Source organism: Camelus ferus, chromosome 16, assembly GCF_009834535.1.
Source record: "Camelus ferus isolate YT-003-E chromosome 16, BCGSAC_Cfer_1.0, whole genome shotgun sequence".
NCBI lineage: Eukaryota > Metazoa > Chordata > Mammalia > Artiodactyla > Camelidae > Camelus > Camelus ferus.
The window spans coordinates 16755211-16772561 of NC_045711.1; the positions used below are offsets into that span (position 1 = coordinate 16755211).

The 17351-nt window shown below is 45.5% G+C and overlaps 1 long non-coding RNA gene across 1 annotated transcript; it reads left to right on the top strand.

Annotated features, from left to right (window-relative positions):
• The first annotated feature begins 9651 nt into the window (after nucleotides 1–9651).
• Nucleotides 9652–13083, top strand: LOC116669204. Its single transcript, XR_004326553.1, has 3 exons — nucleotides 9652–9747; nucleotides 12478–12790; nucleotides 12878–13083. It is a non-coding gene; the product is annotated as an uncharacterized LOC116669204 (long non-coding RNA).
• The last annotated feature ends 4268 nt before the right edge of the window (nucleotides 13084–17351 follow it).

The window sequence follows — 17351 nt, forward strand, 5'->3', positions numbered from 1 at the left end:
CGACCGTGGTGACGGGTGCACGTCTCAGCAGTTACTACAAATCATTCAATTGTCCCCTTGAAATGGGTGAATTCGATGACAGGGAAAATACACTTCCAAGAAAGCTTTTTGAAAGGAAAATTTAAAACCCCTACCTAAAAGTAAATAAATAAATAAAGTCCAGTGTGAAACAAAGACAACAGACTTAAAAATTTTTTTTCTTCTTTTGTGGAGAGGTAATTAAGTTTGTTTATTTATTTAGCTATTTATCTATGTATTTATTTATTTTAATGGAGGTCCTGGAGACTGAACCTAGGACCTCGTGCACACTAAGCAGACACTATACCACTGAGCTGTACCCTCCCCCCAACAACAGTCTTTTAATGAGTTGAAGAGGAGTAGGCTGGGACACCAAGGAGGCCATGTGGGAAGCAAGATGGCAGCATGCACAGTGGACGTGGCCCCACGTGGCACTGGTGGCATCAGAGGCAGGAGGCTGCACCACAGCCAACAGGATGCAGCAGGAAGGCCCTCGGCCCTGCTTTCATCTGCTCTGCTGTCCCCGATAGCCGTCTTCCAACTTTGTCCAGTGGGTCATTTTATCTTCAGGGACAAAGAACGGCTGTCTGGAATTAAAATAGGCTTTGGCCGTTGCTGGCTGTGTGACTTTGGGTAAATCATTTCACCTTCCTGGGGCTCGGATGCTGCACGCAGAGAATGAAGGCTAAAGGCTGGCTCGCAAAGGCCTGTCTGGTTTTAATATTTCTCTAATGCCATGATTCATGCTTTGTAGATGGTTAAAAACAAATCCTATAGCCAGTGTTCCAGATCCTCTTGTGCCCAAGGATGGACATAAATCACTTACTGGTGAGAACGCTAGCTAACTCACGGGTAGATCACGAGATTAAATGCAATACTAGACCCGAAAGGAATCTGATGAGGAAAACAACACCTAGAACTCTGGAGGTGCAACACCGTCTTGCCTTCCTCCCATAGTCAGCCTCCGGTACTAGTCCAACACCACACCTCGCGATCATGGAGGAATGGCTGTCGTTTACTGGACGCGGTCTGAGTTGCTAATGTTGGTTTGACCTAATCTTTCAGGGGAAAATTCTGTCCCAATTCAGTAGCATCAATAGCACCCCCGCTGCAAAACAGGAGGAAACAACGACAACACATAGAGGGATCCTAGTAGAGTAAACACAGGCAAGGACCTCCGGAAGGCAAGCGGGCGGTGAACACAAGTGCTCTTGCAAAGGTCAGTTCCCACCCTTCCGTGAGCCTGCAAAACCGGACCGACATGCGTCACGTTCCGGCCGTGGCAACAGGACAGATTCCAGGTTTCTCAAGTGTTGTTCTCCACAAGGAGCTTCTGGAGCAGACACCGGCCGCCCAGGCATGTGGTTCTTGGAGTTGGTTCTCACGCTGACAGTGCAGCCAGCACAACCCCTGGGAGGGAGCACCGACGGGCATCGGTGAAGACCAGGTCTGGGTCTCACAGTTCCAGGAAATGCAGCGGGACAGCCATCAGAGCTCTGCAGATACCGGTCAAGATGTTAGATTCTAATGCCACGCTGAAATATCAGTTGGGCCCTCCAATGTCTGCTCTTGACAGCTGCCCAATTGAGAAATCTTGGCTTTGTGCTACCTGGATAGAGCCTAGAAGTCCTTTTTTCTTTCCCTTGGTGAGCGCTGGCTCGTATTTGCACGGTAAAGCTCAAGACCCTGCCGTAGCAGCTTTCTGGCTGCTCCTCCGCAGCCCTTCCTCGGAGGAGAGCTGTCACGGCTGGGCAGCCCGGAGCACAGGCGTAAAGGTAAGCTCGCAAGACAGAACTTTAGTTCCAGGAAGGGTGGGTCACTTCAGAGGACAAGTGAGTCTACAAGGTGAAAACGAAGTAAGTGCACCCTCTCTGCCCGCTGCTCGGCCATGTCCCCGAGGGGCCTGAACGGAGGTATCTTCCAGACTCACAGCCCTGGCGTTTCATCCCACACTCAACCTGGCTTGCCACTCAGAAGGCAGCAACCTCAGAATTCTGTGGAAAAGATCCCAGTTGTGTCTCTTTGTTACTTCCACGCTTGTCAGTCATTCAGGAGATACCTTCCTAAACGCTCAGCAAAGGGACCCAGCCGTGAGAGTTCTCTTTTCTTCAAGAAACCACGGGAACTGCCCTTAACAATGACAACGGCTTCATTCCTTGGTTCAATTCCATTTAACCCGTTCAGTCAACTGATACACACTGCCTGGGTACCTGACATGTGCTGGTGCTGTGCTGAACCCCAGGACACACACCACCGCCTCCCGGATGACGTGGAAAGTAGGATGCTGCTCTCACGCCTTCATCGAGGGTTTTGTCTCCTCTATCCCATCCCCATCCTCCCTGCCTTTTCTACTCCCATCATTTCAGCAGCGCTCCGGGCACACAAGGGGCTCCCCAACGCTTCTTCATTGATTGAATCTCTGCTTTAATCGGATCAATCACTAATCACTTTGCCTTCGGTAAGTTCCCTGCAGGGGCCCTAAATAATGCAGGCTCTGAGGCTGCTCTAAAAGCAGCTTATAAGACTGAAGTCGGGCACCCAACTGTGCAGCCGCAGCATGTCCTGAAAATTTACAAAATATTTATGCTTTCCACCCTGATGCTTGCCCGTCCCCAGGCGAAGTGAAGACTGCAGTCCAGGGCAGAGAGGAGCAGAGGAGAGTGGAAGTGCTTCTCCTCCGACACCCGGGTGGGAGCTGCACTCCCCTAGAAGGTGCTACCTGACTCCCTGCAGCGCTCTTTCCCTGTGTCACTGACTGCCAGAACTGGGCGGAGCCTCGGGGCTCTCCCGGATGAGGCCCCTGAAGAAAGTCAGTGGGAGGAGAGGGGTGAGCTAGGCCCCAGGAGCACGTGAGACACGTGGTCAGTAGGGCGGCGGGTCCTGCTCTCCGAGGGTGGACGTCGAGTTCCCAGTCCCGACGGCGTGGACGTGAGCAGCCAGGCCCCTCTCTGCTCTGAAGGGCTGGCGGGCTCAGGCTGAAGTGCTGCCCCCAGGGGCGGGCGAGGGTCTTTGGAGGGCTAAGCACGAACACTGTTGTGGAGCCCCCGTTTCCTGCTCTTTCGCACTGCCGGCCCATTCAAAATGCAAACTGTTCCAAACTGTAAAGCCATCGCAAAAATTCCAACAATGTTATAATTTTTTGGAGGAGGAATGTTCGCAGCATATATTGAAATATTAAATTACTTTCATCATCATCATTATTATTATTAGTGATATTAGTGATCCGTCTCTTGGTTGGAGCTTAAGCACACACTCAGTGGATTTTCTAGAATTGAGTTGCCCCCACGGAGGCCAAGCCATCCTCAAAGCAAGTAGTCAAGGCCCAGGGTCCAGCCCTCCGCTCCGAGGGAGGGCCTGTTCCTCCGGGTGATCGGAGGTGATAGGCTCTGAGGGACTCATCGGAACCAAAAAGCACACAAGACCCAGAAAGACAGCAGATAGGCAAACCTAGCCATCTGCAGAGACAGGCCGTCGGCACACTGGCTGGGAGAGTCGGTCTGTGTGATCTGCATAGTCTCTCCCTGTTGGAAAATCCAAATGCAATCAGACCACGTTATAATCAGAAGGCTGCTTGCCCAGCGTGGAGCCCAGACTGGGAAAGCTAATGAATCAGATGGTTAAAGGCATCTATGTCCCGCTGCTGCCATGGGCAAGGCCAGTCTACGTCTCCCTGTTCTCTCTTGCTGCTGTGTTTTTAAGACTGACCAGCTGCACTGCAGGATGGAAGTTGTTTACATGTGTATATATATTCAAACACAGTTATACATGGCTGGAAGCTATTCTCTCTGTCCCAGTTGACTTTATATCTGGGATTTGTGGATGAAAATAATCAATCAATAAGAAAACAATCAATAAGAAATGATCAATACTAAAAATTACGAGTTTTTATTTGAGCCAAACTGAGAATTAGCCCAGAAGCCTGCTTCCCAGATGACTCTGAGAAACTGCTTCCAAGAAGCATGGTTGCCAGCAGTTTTGTATCTAGTCAAAACAAAGAACATTAAACACGGTCAGGGATACATTCCTTCAAGGTTTCAAAAAAAAAAAAAAAAAAAAAAAAAAAGACAGACCAGCACGTCCACAGTGAGGCATGTGACCTGGGCACCTGGGAAGGGAGTCTTCCATCAAACGAGGACCAGTACTGGCGTCCCAGGAAGAGGGGCATTTCATCTTTAACATGGACATCCTTTACTTCTGGTCAGTGTGCTCTTTTCTTTAATAATTAAAGCAGATGTACAATGCACGTTCGATAGGCCACAAACAGGCTATTTCAGTTAGCATAAAATTCAAGTGAACTCATGTATAAACCAGAATGACTCCCCTCTGTCTCAATATTTGAAAATTCCTTTTATGGGACTTACTCCATTGTGCGTTAATCTTAAGATGTGACCCCCCTCGGACAACTGATTTCCCTCACGTCCTGATTGGTTAAAGTGGTGAAAAAGAGGAAATGACAACTTACTGTAGTTCCCAAGAAAGGGTATATCTGCCTTATTTCAAGGTAAGAAAACAGATGATTACAGTCACATAATGTGAGGCAAAGCTGGGAACAGAATCAAGGTAATATTGCATGCGTTCAGTCATCACGAGGAGACTAAGCACCTGCTGTGTGGAAGGTGCCGTCCCGGGCTCCGGGGAACAGGGCAGCAAGGCTTCTGCCCTCACGGAGGCTCACCAGACGGCTCAGCAGGTTCTCCTGGACTCAGAAATGGACGTCTATTCATTGTGACGGTCTCCTTTGCTTGGGATTCTCCCACTGCTTTTTCTACCTGAGACTTCTTCTGCCCCGGGAAGGCCAACCGTTGCTCAGAGCAGAAGGACAGCATCTGAACCAGGCCGTGGTTCGTGGGAACATGGTTTCAAACGCACTCCTTGGAGGGTTGGCAGGAAGATCTAGGGGGACTAGAGACACGATAATCTAATCTGGCCGCTGGGGAAGAATAAATGACTGCTCTCTGCAGTGTACGTGACCTTCACCCCAGTCATGTTTTTGAAATAATTACCAGGGAGTCTGTCAGTGGGTCTATGGGAGAGGAAAACCAGAATTCACAATTGAGTAGTCTGTTCACCCTTGGATGTAACTCAATTTCTTGAGATAACTTTTCAGAGCAAATAATGAAGAGTCTGAAATTCCTCCAAAGCAGCCGGTTCATTCAGAAAAGTCCTTAAACTATATCTAAAATCGGACAGAAGGATCATCCAGCTGGGCTGCCGACTGAACTTTCATATGGTGGCTAAATATTTTGATTTGATACGCCTGCCCTGAATTGAATATGTTTCATTTTATTTATAGAATGATATATCATTTCAGTTGAATAATAGATCCTATATTAATTTCACTTCATGCCAGACATAGATGAGCATAGTTGATGATTGCTTTGGTCAGATGTGGATCCAATCTTTTTTTTTAATTAAAAAAAAATTTGAATGGAGGTACTGGGGGTTGAACCCAGGACCTCACACGTGCTGAGCATGTGCTCTGCTGCTGAGCTCTACCCTCCCCCGGGCCCAAACTTGTACTACCTTTGTGCTAAAGCAGTTTGCTGGCAGCTCTTGACTGAGAGGTACTAAGTAGGAAAAGAAGGCCAGCTTTCTTTGCTGGAGTTTTAAAATTAAAGTTTATCTTGTCAGTGTTCTTAGGCCTATAAGATAAGTGCCCTCAAAACTGTAGCTATAGACCCAACTCTACACTGCTTACAAGAGACACACCCATGCAACCAGTAAGCATAAGGAAGCATGAGTGACTACATCAGTATCAGGAAAAGTGAGCTTCAAGACTCAGAGTGCTATCAGATACAATCTCATAATGATAAAAACAAAATCTGACAATTACGGTGAGACACAGACACAGACAGCTGGCCATTTTAACAAGTCTCTTTCGGTTATTGATGAAACAAGTAGATGGTACAAGAAGTAAGAATATAGAAGATTTGAACCACACTATCATTCAGCTGAACCTAACTGGCATTTATAGAACAACACACCCAACAGAGTCGAATGCACATTCTTTTCGGGTGGATGTGGAAATTTACCAAGATAGATCATGTGCTTGTCTTAATAAAGCAAGTCTTAATAACAAAGCACTGAATCATGCAGGGTATCTCCTCTGACTACAATGGAATTAAATTAGAGATTAAAAATGAGAAGAGAACTGAAAAATTCCCAGCTTTTTAGAAATAAGCCACATACTCCTGAATAATCCTTGGGTAAAAAGAGAAATCATATGAGAACTATTTCCAACTGAATGAGAAAGGCTAACACAACATATTAAAATTAGAGAAATGTAGCAAAAACAGAGTTAACAGTGAAATTTATAGTTCTAAATGCTTGTATCATGAAAGAATGGTTTTAAATCAATCACTGAACCTTTCACCTTAAGGTGCTAGAAAAAAAGAGCAAATTAAAGCCAAAAGAAAAGGAATTAAGGAAATAATAGAGGATAAGATCAGAAACCAGTGAAACACAAAGTGAACAAACAATAAAGATCAGTAACACCACAGGCTGGTTCTTTGAAAGATCAATAAAACTGAAAAACCTCTAGTGAAATAACTAATAAACTGGTACTGACAAAGGCGGGAGAGAATGCAAATGACTAAGTCAGGAACTAAGAGGGAGACCAGTATTGGGTCTACAGATACTAAAAAGATAGTAAAGAAGTATTATGCGCGAATTTATGTCATTACGTTTAAGAACTTCAATGACGTGGAAAAATTTCTGGAAAGACACATGATAAAACAGATACACAAAGGAACAGAAAAAGTGAATAGCTCCAAACACGTGAAATTACATTTAATTCATCATAAAATCTCCCCTCAGAGAAAACCCCATGGACTGATAGGTGCCCTAAGAGAGTCTGTGAGGCAGTTAAGGAAGAAATAAAAGCAATTTTATAGAAGCTCTGAAAATGGGAGGCCAGCATAGCCCTGATTTCAAAACCAGACAAGAACATCCTAAGAAACCCACAGACCAGTGTCTCTCATGAACACAGACTCCAGTACCCTTAACAAAACATTAGCAAACTGAATTCAGAAATACATGAAATGGTGAAACACCATGAGGCAGGGAAGTTTTTCTTCCTTAAGAATACGTGACTGGTGTACCATTCAAAAACCAATCAGTGTATTAAAACAGTAACAGGATAAAGGAAAACATTTCATGATCAACTCAATCTATGCAGAAACAGCACTGGATAAAATGTAAAACCCATGCATGCTAAAAAAAAAAAAAAAAAAACTCTCAGCAAACCAAGACTAGAAAGAAGTTTAGCCTGATAACAGGTAACCATGAAGAATCCACAGCTAACATCACAGTAGACGGTGATCATAAACACCTGAAAACTTTGTTCTTAAGACTTGGCACGAAACACGAAGCAGCCGCTATCCCAGATTTTGAATTTATTCCTGTGTTTCTCCTTTACGTGCATGCGTTCTTTATTTTTTTGACCACCTATGTCCTCTTTGCTCACGGTGGAACTTTATATCCCAGGGCTTATGTGCAGGTCTGGGAGCTGCTACTTTTAACTCAGCAGCACCCTTCCTGGACTCCTTCATTCTTTTCTCTGTGTTTGGTCCCACTGCGTGAACATACCACAATACATCCAGTAGTCTCTCGACGTTTAATTCCTTTCTGTTGTTTTGTTTTGTTGCAATCTCCTTGCTCTTTGAAATAAAATAGGGAATATCTTGGTATAAACTGGCAATTTAAACAATATTTTAAAACAGAAAACCGCAGAAGGTTATCAACACTGAATTTTCCAGGGTTCTACGACTTTCTCCTTGACACCCTCCCTTGGTCTCGGGGGTGGCAGAACCAAGATGAGCGAGTATTTACTCTCCCCCAAACTTCCCGCCAGCCTAGCTGGGTGTCTGCTAATAACCCCTGGCAGGTGTAAACTCTCCATGTCTTTGGTCCTGACGCTTCAGGGCTGTCACGTGGCCGCATCCAGTAGCCTGAGTGACCGAAACCTTGGTGACATCCCCCATGTCTCTTTCAGGCTGGGGGTGCAAGAAGTGGTCCACCTTGCTCATGGTGGAGAACAGAATTACCCAGTTTTAGACGTGCGTGGAATCTTACACGTAACATAGTTTCTAACAAATGAAGAAATGGAGTCCGGGGGAGAGAAAATAATTGTCACGAAGGTAACTGGAGGTGGAGCAAAGACCCCAGCATCTTTGGGGTGAGTGCTTTTCTCCGGATACCCAATTAGCACGCAAATACACTACTTCAGAGAGATGTGCCGACCTGCCAGGATCATGAATGGATTAACAGAATTAACTTTATTAAATTGGCTAGCCGAGATCAGGCCTGAGGGAAAGGGTGACTGGAAGGGTCAGTTCTGACTACTTCTCTAGCATGTTCTATTGTCTGGGGACGGCAGGCTGGGGGCAGAGTTCCAGGACTGTGCCTTAGGGTGGGTCCCCAGGAGGCAAACAGAATCGCTGGCTTCTCTGGAGGCTGGGGCTGCAGAGGGGGCGCAGGGCAGGGATCAGCACTGACAGAGGAGAGATGGGGATATTTCGAGGCTGATAAATGTGTGTGTGTTTCTGTGTGTGTGGACATTTCTGTGTAAAGGGAGAGCAATCGCTACATCCTGCTTTTGTTTATGACAGACTGATGACAACAAAGCTAAATTCCTAAAAAACCCGCGAGTTCTCTCCCTCCTCAGTCCCCGCAGCCCTTGTTCATCGTCACTGGTTCCTCCTCAGTCCCAGTGCCTCCGTCCTCTTCAAAGCCTCCGCCACTTCCAGGCGGGATATGGAGAATTCCCACAGCTAGTCGACTTGCCTTGTCCCTTCTCCTCATTCGTAGAAGCTGCCCGTTGTTGCAGATTCACTCCACCTGCTGTTCCAAATCCTTCCATGGCTCCTCATTGTTACGGAACAATTCACAATGCTTCTGCTTCTCAGGCAAAAATAGATGCCCACATATTTGCAGTGAGAGCACTCAGCTCACCCACTCGTGGCTTTATCATTTTACAAAGTGAGTTCCCATCAGACTCCCTCTAACCTTATAACCTTCCCCTCCCTTAATCAGCTCTAAACCACTGCTGCGGCCAGCTGGTCTCCTTGAGGTCTTATCTCCTAAGCCCGCCCAGCCCGGCCAACCACATCCCGTCTCGGAGATGCTCTCCAGTTACTTCCTAGGTTCCCAGCTCAGCAGAGAGCCACGCGGACCCTCCCTGCCCCAGCTGGCCCAGCTCAAGGTCTGTTTGGTCAGCTGGATCTCTGCTGACCTTTCTGATGATATACTTTCAGTTTTGCATGTTAAAGGCCAAATAATAACTAATTAGATAAAACAGCACTATATTTACTGAGAGCTACGGAATGCAGGCACCACACTAACAGCTTTCCACGCCGCCTTATCTCATTAAGCTCCCTAACAACCTGCTGAGATAGGTCCTATTATCAGCCGCATTTTACAGGGAAGAAAACTAAACGCAGAGGGGGCATCAGCGCTAACGCCCACCTCCAGACGGCTCCCGCCACCGAGATGCGCCGCTTCCCCTTCTCATGACCTGTGTTGGTTACACCCCACACCGCCCACTTTCTGCACGATGTGTTGTTCTTAGCGGGCTCTAAGTCCCCCTCAGCAGCGGTGCTCTGCCCTGCGTGCCCACCCCAGGCTGTGAATGCTGTTTCTCTCTGTTTCTTCACTGACATTCTTCAACTGAACAATGTTTATCAGAGTTGCTGCTTCAATTCCTTTAAGAAAGGAGGTGGCGTTACACAAGTAAGTACAATGCCTGTGTGCTGAGGAACCAGCAGTGTATCCTGCAGGCCATGGATGACTTCCACAGGGGTGTAAAAAGGTCCGATTTTTTGTTTGTTTTTTAGAAATTTCCTACTGATAGCGCTGTTGAGGGTGCACGGGGGTGGGAAAGACGTGTGACCAGAACAATAGCTATGGCAGCCCTGTCAGCTCTCAACCAATTAATTACATATGTATATAAATTATATATAGATAATATATAATAACTGTATGCAGCACACATAATGTATAATAAATATAATACACAACACACATACTCACTATAGAGTACACACTATACAACACACTAAATAGGGTATATAATACTTACATACACGGTATGTATAGCGCACAATAATATATAATACATACATATTTCACACACATACACCCTTAGACTTTAGCCTATAAATACAGTTTTCCTTGCAAACATCTTTTTTGCTCCACAGAAGCATTTCTGACAGGCAGTTCTTAGCACTTCCTGGTGCGTCGCAGGCGCCTTCATCAGCAGGGTCGGGTACAAAGAATGCCGCAGTAACAACAGAAAAGCCCAGGGAGGCACGATGGTTTCTGCTCACCCACACACAGCCCAGTGCAGTTCCAGGTTTCCAGCTGCCCTCACACCACGTGGTCTCTGCGGTCCCCACCCAGAAGAGCTTGGGGGCAGCCCACCAGCTTTCCAAGGCCTCCACCCAGTGGTGAAACATGCCTCTTCTGCTCAGGCCTCATTTTCTGAAGTTCTTCACCCAGTGGAGCCCTAAGGGGGCCGGGAAGGGGGCCTCCTTGGGAAGCAGGGTCGGTGTGGGGAAACCACCAGCGTTCACCCCAGCTCTCAGGAACGTGTGGGGAGTGAACACAGCTGAGCAAGGAGCAGATGCAGGAGACCCTTGGTACTCACAAAGGACGGGTACTGAGAATTCAATATGCATGAATATCTCTGGAATATAATTTCCCTCCATTCAGTTTTCTTAGAGGCTCCGTGCTGCCTCTTCCAATTTTTTTTTTTCACATTTGTCACCAGCAGCAGTGGTTGCACTGAGGCTCAAGTTGCCTTCTCTGATTCAAGAAGAGATACATTTTTTTTTTAACTGAAGTAGAGTCGCTTTTCAGTGTTGTGTCAGTTTCTGGTATACAGCCAAGTGATTCAATTATACAGCTATATATTCTTTTTCATATTCTTTCCCATAATGGTTTATTACAAGATAAACCTGTGCTGTACAGGAGGACCTTGTTGTTCATCTGTTTTATATACGGTAGTTTGTATCTGCAAATCCCAAGCTCCTAATTTATTTGTCCCTCACCCCTTTCCCCCCGGTAACCATAAGTATTTTATGTCTGTGAGTCTCTTCTGTTTTGTAAATAAGTTCATATGCATCCTTTTTAAGATTCCACATAGAAGTGATATCATACATTTGTCTTCTCTGTCTGACTTACTTCACTTAGTATGACAATCTCTAGGTCCATCCATGTTGCTGCAAATGGCATTATTTCATTCTTTTTTATGTCTGAGTAGTAGTCCATTGCATAAATACACCCCAACTTCTTTATCCAGTCATCTGTTGATGGACATTTAACTTGCTTCCATGTCTTGGCTGTTGTAACTAGTGCTTCTGTGAACACTAGGGTGCACGAGATACAAACATTTTAAATTTCTCATACTTGTTGACCAGCAGGACCCAGAAGTGCCCCAGTGAGAGGTAGGTGCTGGGACCTTAGCCAGGCTGCCGTGATCATCCACCTGACTTGTGGCCTGTGTGACTCAAATTTTTGGCTCAGAAAAATTACAAATTGCTATGTGGCATGAAGGTTACTCTTAAATAATTGAAACCACATCGATTAAATCCTTGAATGCTCTACTGTAGAGCTATAATTTGGGGGAGGGACTTCTTTCAGTTATGTATTTTTTTTACATTCAATATAGTAAATATGGTCCTGCGTGGATTATGGCAAAGCATTGAGAAAAAAAAGATATATAACTAACTTTGTACATCACTGGCTTATATGTTCCTTTATTACCCCTGAAATAACCAAAGAACAAATCAACAAAAGCTGCTTTATAAGAGCTGGAGATGCTACTATAATCCTGTCCTGAACACCCAGTGGTGGCGTGCAGGGCTCCATCTGCAGTGGAAAGCTTGCTCGGTGGGGAGAGTGGCCGTGCTGTAGCTACAAGGCCGACAGAATTTCTACCGCTCACCTCTCACGCCCAGTCAGTGCAGGAGAAGATGCACTTGCCTTGTGTGGAGGATTTAAGTGTAGGGCTGCTCCCCTAAACCAGGGACTTGAAAGAACTGGAAAATAATAATGCACATCAAATTAGTAGGGGATGTTTCACGGTATCTTCATTTTGCATCCAAGTTCCCTTCCAAAAGCAATTAGCATTAACATTTCATGCTTGATTGGCTTTAAAAATACAAAACAAATCCATCGTATTGTTTTGTTGGTCTGCTGTTGTTCATTGTGACACTGTTCAGTCAGATCAGAAAACGCCTTTGACAAAAACAAGAGCGGAAGGCTCAGAAGTTGATGACGTCTGATGGAAAACATGTGAGGTGACTCTGTTTAAAGCAATTTAGGTGCACAGAAAGGTATGAGATAAGCAGAAATATTTCTTCTTCCTACTCCTGAGGTCGTTTGCAGGGAAGCTTTGTTACTAATTGGTTTAACTTGGCACTTCTAATATGTGCATATGTCTTGTCCTCATCTTCAAAGCGTTCCATGAACAATGGGGCTGATTCTTCCACAAAGTTCCTGCCACGTTTTTCTGGACTGGGAGCAGAGGAGTCCCGAGGCCGTGTTCCTCTGCACAGGTGGAGTCGGTGGCTTGGGGCCGGGCTCCTCGGACCTCAGCCCAGTGCCCAGGAGGCAGCGGCCCAGGCTGTGAGCGGGGCGGGCGGAGTCACCCAGAGCTCTAGCCTGCGGATGCAGCTCACCCCGGGAGTTACAGTCCCATCAGAAGAACAAGGACCTAGAAAAAAACCTGCACATGAGGGCTACCAAAGCTGAGATCGGAGAGCATTTATAGGTGGGCTGGAAACCAAGGGTTAGCCTGGAAGCTGCCTGGAGTTCCTGGTGAGTCCTAACATCAGACCCCATCTTGCTTCTTCCGCAGGACTTTGGAAAAATGTACCAGCCTCCGGGCTTCGAATCAGTGCGGCATCCGAAGTCCTGCCAAGGTGATGAGTCAGGGTCTTGCTTTAAAATCCAGATAAAAGATGGCTATCTTAGTGTATACATGCAGTGGAATATTATGCAACTTGCAAAAGGAAGAGTGGTCCCTCAGAGCTCTCGAGAAGCTGCCTCCTGGGCTTAAAGTCTCTGACAGTCCCCCAAATAAAACATAATTCTCAACTTTTAGGTTGTGCATTTTTTTCAGTCAATAATATACACATTTTTTTTTTAAGTTTAACAAACATGAGATCATGCTGTAAGCAATCCTCTGCAATTTGCCTTTTCCCATCTAACTGATGATTCCAAAATACCAGTCATCTGTCTGTCCTGGTTACAAGCTGCTTCCTCTCTGCATCTCCTCATTCTTTGAATGCCCCCTCTCCTGCTTCTGCTCCTGCAGTTCCCCCGGACAGAATGCTTTTCCTTGCTCCCTCCCACTCATCTCTGGGGATTCAGCTGGGAAGTCCCTTCCTCCCTCCCCCAAGCCAGTTCAGTTTTCTTTTCTCCTTGTAAGACCCTCGCCCCGTCGCAGAACTCATCACACAGGATTACAGTGGTTCAGTTGTCCGTGTTTCCCATGAGTCTACAGGCTCTGAGAGGGCTCGAATCTGCGGAGCAGAAGGGTCACTGGACACTACATATGTGCTTGCTGAATAAACAGATGGATTAATACATAGTAAAGAAACAGACCATCAGTTACCAAACACCTGGGAGTCATCCTGGACTCTTTCTTGCCTTCCTCCTCCCATTCCATCTAATCTAGCAGTGAGTCTCATTGGCTCTACTTCCAAGAGCAGCTCAAGTCAATTTGATCCTCTTGGTCCCCATGGCTCCCACCTGGTCCAAGCATCCCATCCAAGCTGGACTTTGTTTCCACTCTTGTCTTAACAGAGCCCACTTCATTCTGCACGTAACAGCCAGAGGGATCCTTCAAAATTGTTAATCGGTCATTAGTTCCCGCCTCCGGGAGCCTCGTGGGCTTCCCGCTGCTCTTGGAACGAAGCTGAAACCTCTTTCCGTAACCTCTCAGACCTCGCATAGGAAGGCTCTTGCCTACATTCCTAGCTTCCTCTAAAAAATAATCAACGTTCCTGATTTCCTTGTGCCTCAGTTACACTAGCCCTACCAGGAATGTTCCTGCCCCAGCTCTCCACACGGCTGGGCTGGCTTCTTTCTGTCCTCTGCAGCTGAGCTCAAACGTCACCTCCTCAAGAACCCCAAATTCCTGATGGCACTCATTAGCGGCCCTCACCATGCTCTGTCCCCACAGCACTCCGTCGTTTTATTTATGGTTTTGCTAGTGTGTTGCTCGCCTCCCCTGCCTCTCCCCACTGGAATGGGAGCTCCCCAAGGACAAAGACCTCATCTGGTCTGTGTTATCAACTGCTTGACGCCCAGGTCCTAGAACACAGCTGACGGATAGCAGGTGCAAGGTACACAGCTGCCAAATGAACGAACGCAGCAAATTCCACTGAGGAAGAATGACATCTCTGGGGAGTCTCTTCTCAGGAAGGCACCATTTTGAAACACTGAGTCCCCCCAAAGCCTCAAAGAGCGGCAGCATGGGCCTCCCGCCTCTGACTTCAGACGGCAATGCCTGTAACAGAGGTGGAGCTGTGTGATCGGCACGAGGGGAGGGCTGTGGCTGTGAACCAGTGAAAGATGCAGGACACTCGCATTATTTATTCATCAGTATTTTAGGTGGCGTCTGACTGGCTGAAACTGGTTGGACTTTCTTCTATTTATATTTTGCAAACCACCGACCATTCTTAACCAGTGAGCCCAGCAGACGTTTGTGGCTGTTGGGGTCTTGGGTTCCTTCTAGAAAATAAGTACATTGAGATGTTGCAGAAAATGGAAAAGGAGGGGTAAAAGCAAACTCTGTTGGATGGAGGAGGTTGTTCCTATAAAATAATAACAGATGCCCAACTTCATCCTAACTTCCAAGCAACCCTTTTAAGTCCTAACTCAGAAACTGTCTTTGCCTTCCTTGTGTCCTCTGCGGTGTTGTGGACATGCTAAATGTTTCACAGCATTTTAACGAATGAATCAAGATACACGTTATGCATTCTTTACACTCCTTTGCCGCCGCGGAGTCACTGGATGTAGGACAAGACTCTCTTCGCTTGGAGGTAGCTTCTCAAATAGCCAATTACTCTACTCAACTTGTATTTCCTCTACCATGTAACTTCCAATGAGGGAAGAGCATATTTGCAAAATTCTCTCATATCTTTCATTTTTATAGCTTGATAAACACTGTTTCCATATACTTCAGAGATACCTAAAAAAGATGTTTCAGAACTTACTTGTACGCTTTAATGTTCATCTGCTCTCTCTACATGGATATTCTATCTAGATTTTTAAAAGAACCCTTGCTGTTTTCTGATTATGAAACAAATGTGCATTCAGTGGATATACTTAGAAAAATATTTTATGTTTTAAGTTTTTGTTATTTTAAACATAGAATTATACTTGATATTTTGTTTGAAACACTTCCTCACTTAACACCAGTCAACATTTCCTATTCCCCAGAGTGCAGTCCAGAATGGCTGTGGAGTATGGCTTTGGTTGTACCTATTATAATTGCTTATCCATGTCTCAAATTTTGTATATTTAAACAGCTTTAAATATACATTTTATATCAGTTTCTCACAATTTCCTTACAATAAGTTTCTAGAAATATTAGGAGTATTAAAAAATTTTAAAGCTCTTCTACACATTTCTATTTTTTTTGTAATTCCTTCCTCTGTAATTATGCTTAGAAAGGTCTAGCATAATTAATAATTACAAAGTTTTCACCTATATTTTCTTCTACTTATTTCATTATGTACATACTTTTTTACATAAGGCATAATATAGAGACTGATTTCCCCCTGCAATTATTCAGTTTTCCTGGAAAGGGGTATTCCCTAATTTGGCCATTGTAAATCATTTTTATTAAGTAATAAATAATTTTATGTATCTGCATCTATTTCCTGGCCTTCTATTCTGTTCAACGTACGGTCAGTTACTGTTCCGGAGCCTCACTGCCATAATTATCCCACTGTTAATACGTTAGTGAGTCAGACTGTTTATCGAGCACCTGGCCCATGCCCTGCACTGAGCTGAAAATTGGTACATAATGATAAACCAGACAGACATGGTCCCTGACCTCACGGAACTTGCGGCTGAGTAGGCAGGGGCATCAACCAAGGAAACAAAGCAATAACTATATCATTACAAATTGTGCTAACTGCAATGAACCAAAAGCATAGACTTCTCTGGTAAAGGATACCAATGAAGAACTTTAGTTAGGGGAGGTCCGTGATCAGATTTCTTTTCTTTCTTCTTTTCAAAGCATTTTTATTAAAATATGTTTGACATATGATAGTGTATAAATTCAAGGTGTAACGCACGTTGACTTGATACTTTTATTGTAATATGCTTGCCAGCATAGGGATAGTTAGTACCTTATCATGAGATTTCTATTTTTTTTGCTTCTATTTGTTTAAGATAACCCTGGCGGCTAAGTGGAGAGGGGACTGGAGGTGGTCAAGAGGGACAGGAGGAAAACCAGTGTGCAGAGCATGATGATACGTGATACAGGGTGGATGCTGACCTGAAGTGATGATAATGGGATACAGGATGGATGCTGACCGGAAGTGAGGATACGTGATACAGGGTGGATGCTGACTGGAAGGAAGCTGGCTCATCAGCTCATGAACCCTTTAGACTGTAGAACCCACAAGACTTGGTGACTGATTCCATGTGGAAATGGAGAGAAGAGAGGTGTGAAGAACGACCCCAAGTTTTCTCGTCTTGAGAGACAAGGATACTGTGATGCCACGTATGGAGAAGTACACAGAAGATGGAACCCAAGTGGGCACAGGGTGGGAAACAGGAGTTCTGTTTTAGATGAGAGCAAACCCAGATGGCTGGGACACATTCTCAGTCTCTCCTGGCTGAAGGTTCTGGTCAAGTTCCAAAGAGGACTGTGGACTGGGACACAGCGGTTTATGGGCAGACTCGAGCCGAGCACAGTGATCAGATCACACAGAAAGGAAGTCTAGTGAGAAGAGAAGCCCACGTAAGCCTCACCCCCTGAATACGCAACTCCAGCCTTCAGACAGTAGAACGAGAAGCCCCAGAGGAGAACGGAAAATGAGACGAAGACGTGGAAAGAAACCAGCAGAGCATGGGGTCTGCAGGTGAAGGGGCGGGCGGCTTCACCAAAGAAAGTGCTGTGTGGGTTGTTGCTGGGACCTTTGCTAAGATGAAGGTGAAAGCCGATCGGCTGGACTTGGCATAAACATGTCCCTGCTAATGTGAGCAACAACAATTTTGGTGGCATGCTGGAGGTGGAAATCAGATTGGGGGAAAGCTGAATCTAATTCAAGAGCTTATTTATATGCTTTAATCATCTTTAGGAACAGATT